The sequence below is a fragment of the Monodelphis domestica genome, chromosome 2 (genome assembly GCF_027887165.1).
Source record: "Monodelphis domestica isolate mMonDom1 chromosome 2, mMonDom1.pri, whole genome shotgun sequence".
In the NCBI taxonomy this organism is placed as follows: domain Eukaryota; kingdom Metazoa; phylum Chordata; class Mammalia; order Didelphimorphia; family Didelphidae; genus Monodelphis; species Monodelphis domestica.
Window position 1 is genome coordinate 192559054 of NC_077228.1, and position 6801 is coordinate 192565854.

Consider the following 6801-nt stretch of genomic DNA (forward strand, 5'->3'; position numbering starts at 1 on the left):
TATGATATAGTATAACAAGATGTATTTTGGCATAATATACAATGTATACAAAATATGATGTAATATGATATGGTATAATATAATATCATATGCTATGTTATACTATATAATACAGGAAGCACAGCATAGGGGATGGAGAGCTCTAGGTTTAAGTGCTGCTTCTTACATCAGTACTCTAAACAGTTATGTGGTACAGTAGATGGAGTGCTGAACCTAGAGCCAGAAGACCTGACTCAGACACCAAACAGCTCTGTGACCTTGGGGAAAGTCACTTAACCTGTTCTTCATCTGAGTTCAAATTCAGCCTCAGACACTCACTAGCTATATGACCCTGGGAAAGTCACTTCACTTATTTGCCCATCTGTAAAAGAGGAATGATAACAGTATTTATCTTCCAGGATTGTTGTGAAGTCCAAATGAGATAATAATTGCACATTGGTAAGCACTATATGATTATTTGCAATTACTTTTTTAAAAGGGATTTTCTTTTTTATTATTAATATTTCAAATGTTTATAGATTCAAACAAAACAAGCATTTTCATATATAAAGAAAAAGAAGACATTGCACTGATGGAATCACAGATCTCCTATATGTTTAACTTACTTTTCTTCATATTTTCATAAAAGATCCTACCCACAAGTGTCCCAATCCTTCCCCACCTTCCTCTTATCAGGGATGCCAACATGTTTATATAAATTAAGACTTTCATGTTTTACTTTTCTGTTCATTTTCTGCAGTTTATTCTTCTAATGGCTCTGTGGCTGTGTTTAATTTCCTCCTGGTTCTATTAATTTCATTGTTCATTTATGAGCAATTGTTTTCTAAGACAACAAGTTAAAGAGAAGATTCTGACTGGCAATGGTAGAGGGAGTTTTCACACCCAGGAGTTTTCTGTTATAATGAAACTGTAGGTCCAGTACCTATTCTTGTACTATGACATAATTCAATAGTAGTATGATATAATGCAACAAAATATTGTGAAATAATCCCAGTTTTGACACTTGCTATTTGTAGGACTTCAGTCACTTTTCTATGCCTTAGTTTCTCCATCTATAATAATACCAGCACTATCCTCTATAAGGTATTGTGATTAAAACACTTTGTAAACCTTAAAGGAGGTTAGAAATGTGGATTATTACTTTATTGTTGTAACATAAGAGAATTACTCAAAGGAGTCTCTCAGCAATTCCCAATCAACTTGATGAGGTTATGAGGCCTTTGGAGATATCTAAGAGGTACCTCTCTAGTGTATATATAGTATAGATGTGACCACAAGGAATTGAAGATCTTTGATTTAGAGTTAGAATGAACCGTATAGTCTGCCTAGTCCAACACTCATTTTACAGTGGATGAAACCAAAGCCCTAAGTTAATTAGTTGCTAGTGGTAAATGGAATAGTCAGAATTTGAATCCAGGTCCTTTAACTCCAAATCCTTTAACCTTTCCACTCACCAATGCTTCATAACCTAGTGATGGTTGGTGGACCAAGACTGAAGAGGGCAAGTCTTGTTGAAAGAGCTTTCCCTTCTTTCCATAGTGTGAAAGGGAATTTTTTTTCTTAACTTAAGTAAATGGAGTGTTCTACCCTTTTAACTTAGTCAGGAACTTGTGAATTCTTTTGATAAGAGTTCTCACCCTCAGAGGATGAGAGGTGGATCCCACAGACACTGACCCCTGGGCAGTTCTAGGCAAATTGAGAGACTGATTGATTCCTGAGTTGTGATAGATCTACCCACAGTGAAAGGAAGGAGGAACCAGAGAGAAAGGAAGCAAGGTTAAGAAAACTGCTTATAAAAGCCAACTGAGAGCATTTTGGGGTCACTTTTTCTGCTTCTACTGCCCTGGTGGCCCTTGCTGGGGGAGGACTTCTATGTTAGTATCCCTGTATTGGATTCTTCTGCCTTGGACTTCTGCATTGGAGATTGATTCTGCACTGGTAAGATTCTTGATTGAAGAGACTACCGTGACTCTTGGCTGGAGATTGGGACCTGAGGGAGGTCTTCTTCTGCTTCTTCTGCATTGGAGGACTTCAGTTTTGGAGGCAAAGACTCCCACTCCTCTGGTGGGAGATTGGAACTCTGTTGGGGAGAGAGCTAGATTTCTTCAGAGCAGACTTAGAGTGGTAGGCTAGACAATTCCTCTAGCACCTTCCTACATTTCCCTCTTTACTCTCTCTACCCTGCTGTAATAAAGCTACTAATGCTGCTAACAGCTAACAGACTTAAGAGTTAATATTATAAATGGAGATCACAATAATTTTTTAAATTTTAATTCTTATATTTTTCAAACCCATTTTTAATTATTACAATAGTCTCTAAAATGATCTTGAGAAGACTTGATAGTCTTTGTTTCTCTCTTTTCTCATTCCTCCTTCAGAAGACAGACCACCATGGAGTAACTCTGAAGTTTAAGGAATAGGAGGGCCAGGAGCAGTTGGTAGTAACTTGTATCAGAAGCAAAAGACCAAATCAGATGTGTACTTGTACATACTCTGGGAGGTATTTCATGGATATTATTCCTGGACCCCAACCTTTTTTTTTGCTGGGGATGGAGAATTTTGAGCTTCTTAGCTCATTGTGTAGTGAGGTGGTGCAGTGAATAGCTCACCCCTCTTCCTGAGTTCAACTTTTGTCTCAGACACTTACTAGCTGTGTGACCCTGGGCAAGTCACTTAAACCTGTTTGCCTCTGTTTCCTTATCTGTAAAATGAGCTGGAGAAGAAAATGGCAAACCATGCCAATATCTTTGCCAAGAAAACCCCAAATAGGGTCATGTCTGAAACAACTGAACAAGAACAGGCACTGTGATCATGGAATTTAATCTAGACAGATGAAAGATTTCCTGGGAAGAACCAGATTTGGGAGTTACCTTGTGTTCAAGTTTAAGAGTTCTGGAATTTGAGAATTCAGGAATCCAACCTTCTAGAGAAGGAAGGGGATTTCCTGACATAGTGTTAACCTTTGGAATTAAGCAGGTTGTCCACACAGTTCCTGCTGAAGGTCCCAAGTAGACAGCAAAGCCAGTGAGTTATACCCATAGTGTAATGGAACAGGATGATGGAAAGGGGGTTGCTTGTTCTATATCCCTGAAAAACAGGGTTAGTCCAAACCACAGGGTGGTATTCTGAATCTTGAGGAGACTGTGCAGTACTCTGTGAAACAAATAGCTGTACCAGTAGCAACAGCAGCAAATTCATTCCTTTCTGGGGTGGGGGAGTTGAGCTGATGGGCTATTAGACTTTCTTATATGTTTCCAGTATCCACTTATGGGCTTCGTTTTGAGTCCTTTACTGCCTTTAAATTTTCTGTGGGGTGGAATAAAGACTGTCCTATACCTTATGTATCTTTAGTAACTTAAGTGCCTTCTTAGGAGTTAGGAGCCCTCTTACACCCATTTTAAAACATGTTTAAACCCTTACCTTCAGTCTAAGAATCAATACTCCCATCTCTAGGCCTGGCTCTCAAACCTACATTTTTAAAAATCCCTACTTTTTGTTCTAGTAACTACTCTAGGACAGAAGGGCAAGGGCTAGAGAAAGGGAGTTAAGTGATTTGTCCAGGGTCACAGAGCTAGTAAGTGTCTGAGGCCAGATTTGAACACAGATCCTCCCAATTCCAAGCCTGGTCGCTCTGTCCATTGTCTACATTTGAGGAAACATGAGTTATGACCTATATATTAGAAGATTCTCTAGGAGTAATTCCAGGTGAGGACAATGATTCAGCAAGAGAAAATGACCCTTTTGGGGTCAGCTTCCAGTATTAGATTTGGTCTGGTCAGGTTAGAGTCCTGGTCAAGATCAGTCCAGAGTCTTTAGAGCAGTGATGGTGAACCTTTTAGAGATAGAATCCTGGGCCACTCCTCCACCCCACCCCCCAGACCAAGTGCTATACCTACCCCACACACACTTCCCACCCACCCCCCAATCCCTCTTACCCCAGAAAGAGGAGTGAGAAAGTGCTCCCATTGGGTTGCTAGGTAGAGGGGCAGAGGAAGTGAGGAATGTCCTCAGGCACATGGAGAAGAGGAGGGGAACAGCTTTGCCCAGAGTCCCTCTGCCCTTCTAGTAATATAATGGGGGTGGGTGGGCGGAGGGGCAAGGGTGGAAGCCATGCCCACAGTGAGTACTCTGTGTGCCATTTGTGGCATCCATGGTGTAGGTTTGCCATCATTTCTTTAGAGGACCATAGATTACAATAAATTAACTCCTGTTACTCCTCCTACCATATGATAAGTGCCTAAGAAAACTATGAGCAAAAGGGGATATAGCATTTGATCTAGGCTTTAAGGATATTTGAGGCATGAACATGGGCAAAGGCTCAAGGGTTTGATAGTGGATATCTCTAGCTTTTTCCCCAACTCAGCACTGGTATACCTAAGTTGCCACACAATTTGTGTAACACAGCTTAGGATAAAATAGAAATTGAGGCCAAGTTTCTGGACTAAGCATTTTTTTAAAAAATGATATATTTTATTTTTATATCATCTGGTTTTCCCAGTATGATTTGCAGTACCTACCTTATGAACAGTTCCAGGGAGACAATTCACTAGTTGGTGATGTTTTTGAATTTGGTTTTCTGAGAATATTTTGGAAGCTTTTGGTAAATAGAAGCTAGAAGAGTTTTCCATCTGTCTTGTCCCCTGCCAGGTGGGATTCTCTTGGGCAGAGATAGGGTGAAGTGGTTTAGGGAGGGCTGTTGTTCCCCTACCTCCCTACTTTTATAGTCCTGAGAGTTCTCATAACAGAAAAGAGGAATTGGAAACTAAGGAGATATCCTTCTCTCTGGGAAGGTATGCTGGAGAGATTCTAGAGGATTCAGAAGGAGCTTTGCTTTCTCCCTCTTTTGTCTGTTAAAGAGGGATTTACTATAGAAGGGAAGCAACAAATTGGGGGAAAATCCTTATAACAAAAACCTCAGACAAAGGACTAGTCACCCAAATTTATAAGGAGCTAAATCAATTGCACAAAAAATCAAGCCATTCCCCAATTGATAAATGGGGAAGGAACATGAATAGGCAATTTTCAGATAAAGAAATCAAAACTATTAATAAGCACATGAAAAAGTGTTCTAAACCTCTTATAATCAGAGAGATGCAAATCAAAACAACTCTGAGGTATCACCTCACACCGAGCAGATTGGCTAACAACAAAGGAAAGTAATGAATGCTGGAGGGGATGTGGCAAAGTTGAGACATTAATGCATTGCTGGTGGAGTTGTGAATTGATTAAACCATTCTGGAGAGCAATTTGGAACTATGTCCAAAGGGTGCTAAAAGATTGTCTGCCCTTTGATCCAGCCATAGCACTGCTGTGTCTGTACCCCAAAGAGATAATAAGGAAAAAGATTTGTACAAGAATATTCATAGCTGCGCTCTTTGTGGTGGCAAAAAATTGGAAAACGAGGGGATGCCCTTCAAATGGGGAATGGCTGAACAAATTGTGGTATCTGTTGGTGATGGAATACTATTGTGCTCAAAGGAACAATGAACTGGAGGAATTCCATGTGAACTGGAACAACCACCAGAAATTGATGCAGAGTGAAAGGAGCAGAACCAGGAGAACATCATACACAGAGATGGATACACTGTAGTACAAATGAATGTAATGGACTTCTCTAGTAGCAGCAATGCAATGACCTAGGACAATTCTGAGGGATTTATGAGAAAGAACTCTATCCACATTCAGAGGAAGAACTGTGGGAATAGAAACACAGAAGAAAAACAACTGCTTGATCACATGGGTCGATGGGGATATGATTGGGGATGCAGACTCTAAACAATCACCCTAGTGCAAATATCAATAATATGGAAATAGGTCTTGATCAACAACACATGTAAAACCCAGTGAAATTGCTCATTGGCTATGGAAGGGAGGTGGGGGAAGGGGAGGGAAAGAATATGATTTTTGTAACCAAGGGAAAATGTTCTAAATTGACTAATTAAATAACCCCAAACAAAACAAAACAAAAAACAAATAAGCAAAAAAGGGATTAACTCAAAGCTCACATCTCTGTTGAGCTTGCAGATGATTTCTCTTCCCTTCAGGAAAGGGCTGAGCTCAGGAGAAGGAACTGATTCTTTTCTCCATCAGAGCAACTCAGCAGCTATTTCTTTACAAATGATTTGTTCCCCAATTGCTTATTATTACTGTTATTACATATGGACCTATTTCCCCTTTATATAAAAGGAAATCCAGTGTTGATAAATCTTTGGCTCAAGTGATTAAAGACAGCACTGATTAGAGATTTGAAAAGAGGTTCTGAGCTCTGCAAAGAAATGGGGCACACATCTCTGCTTCATGGCCTGAGAAGGGAGGAGTGGGGAAGAACAGACACTGATTCCATTTGGAAGGCCAGAGAGCAATGGAGATTGCTAAGGGTTTTCACACCAGACTCCTAGGCAAAAGCAAGTTTACATAAACAGGATAATCTGACTCAGGCCACTCTCCTGGTAGTTTAAGTACCTCATTGGAATTCAAGCAGTACTAAAGGAGGAAGAAAAACATAAAAATAGAAACATAACAAAAGGAGGGCCAAACCATGACAATTTCTTGAAAGAGTGACAGAATTTGGAAGAACTCAGGAAAGGTAGCTTCTTAGGTATTAATAAATGGGTCAGAGCAGCTAGGAAGTACAATGGTTAGAGTACCAGGAGTGGAGTTGGGAGGACCCCTGTTTAAATCTAGCCTCAGACACTTCCTAGCTGTGTGACCCAGGCCCTTAATTCTGTTTGCATAGCCTTTGCCCTTCTGTCTTAGAGTTGTTACTAAGACAGAAAGTAAGGGTTAAAAAAAAAATAAAAT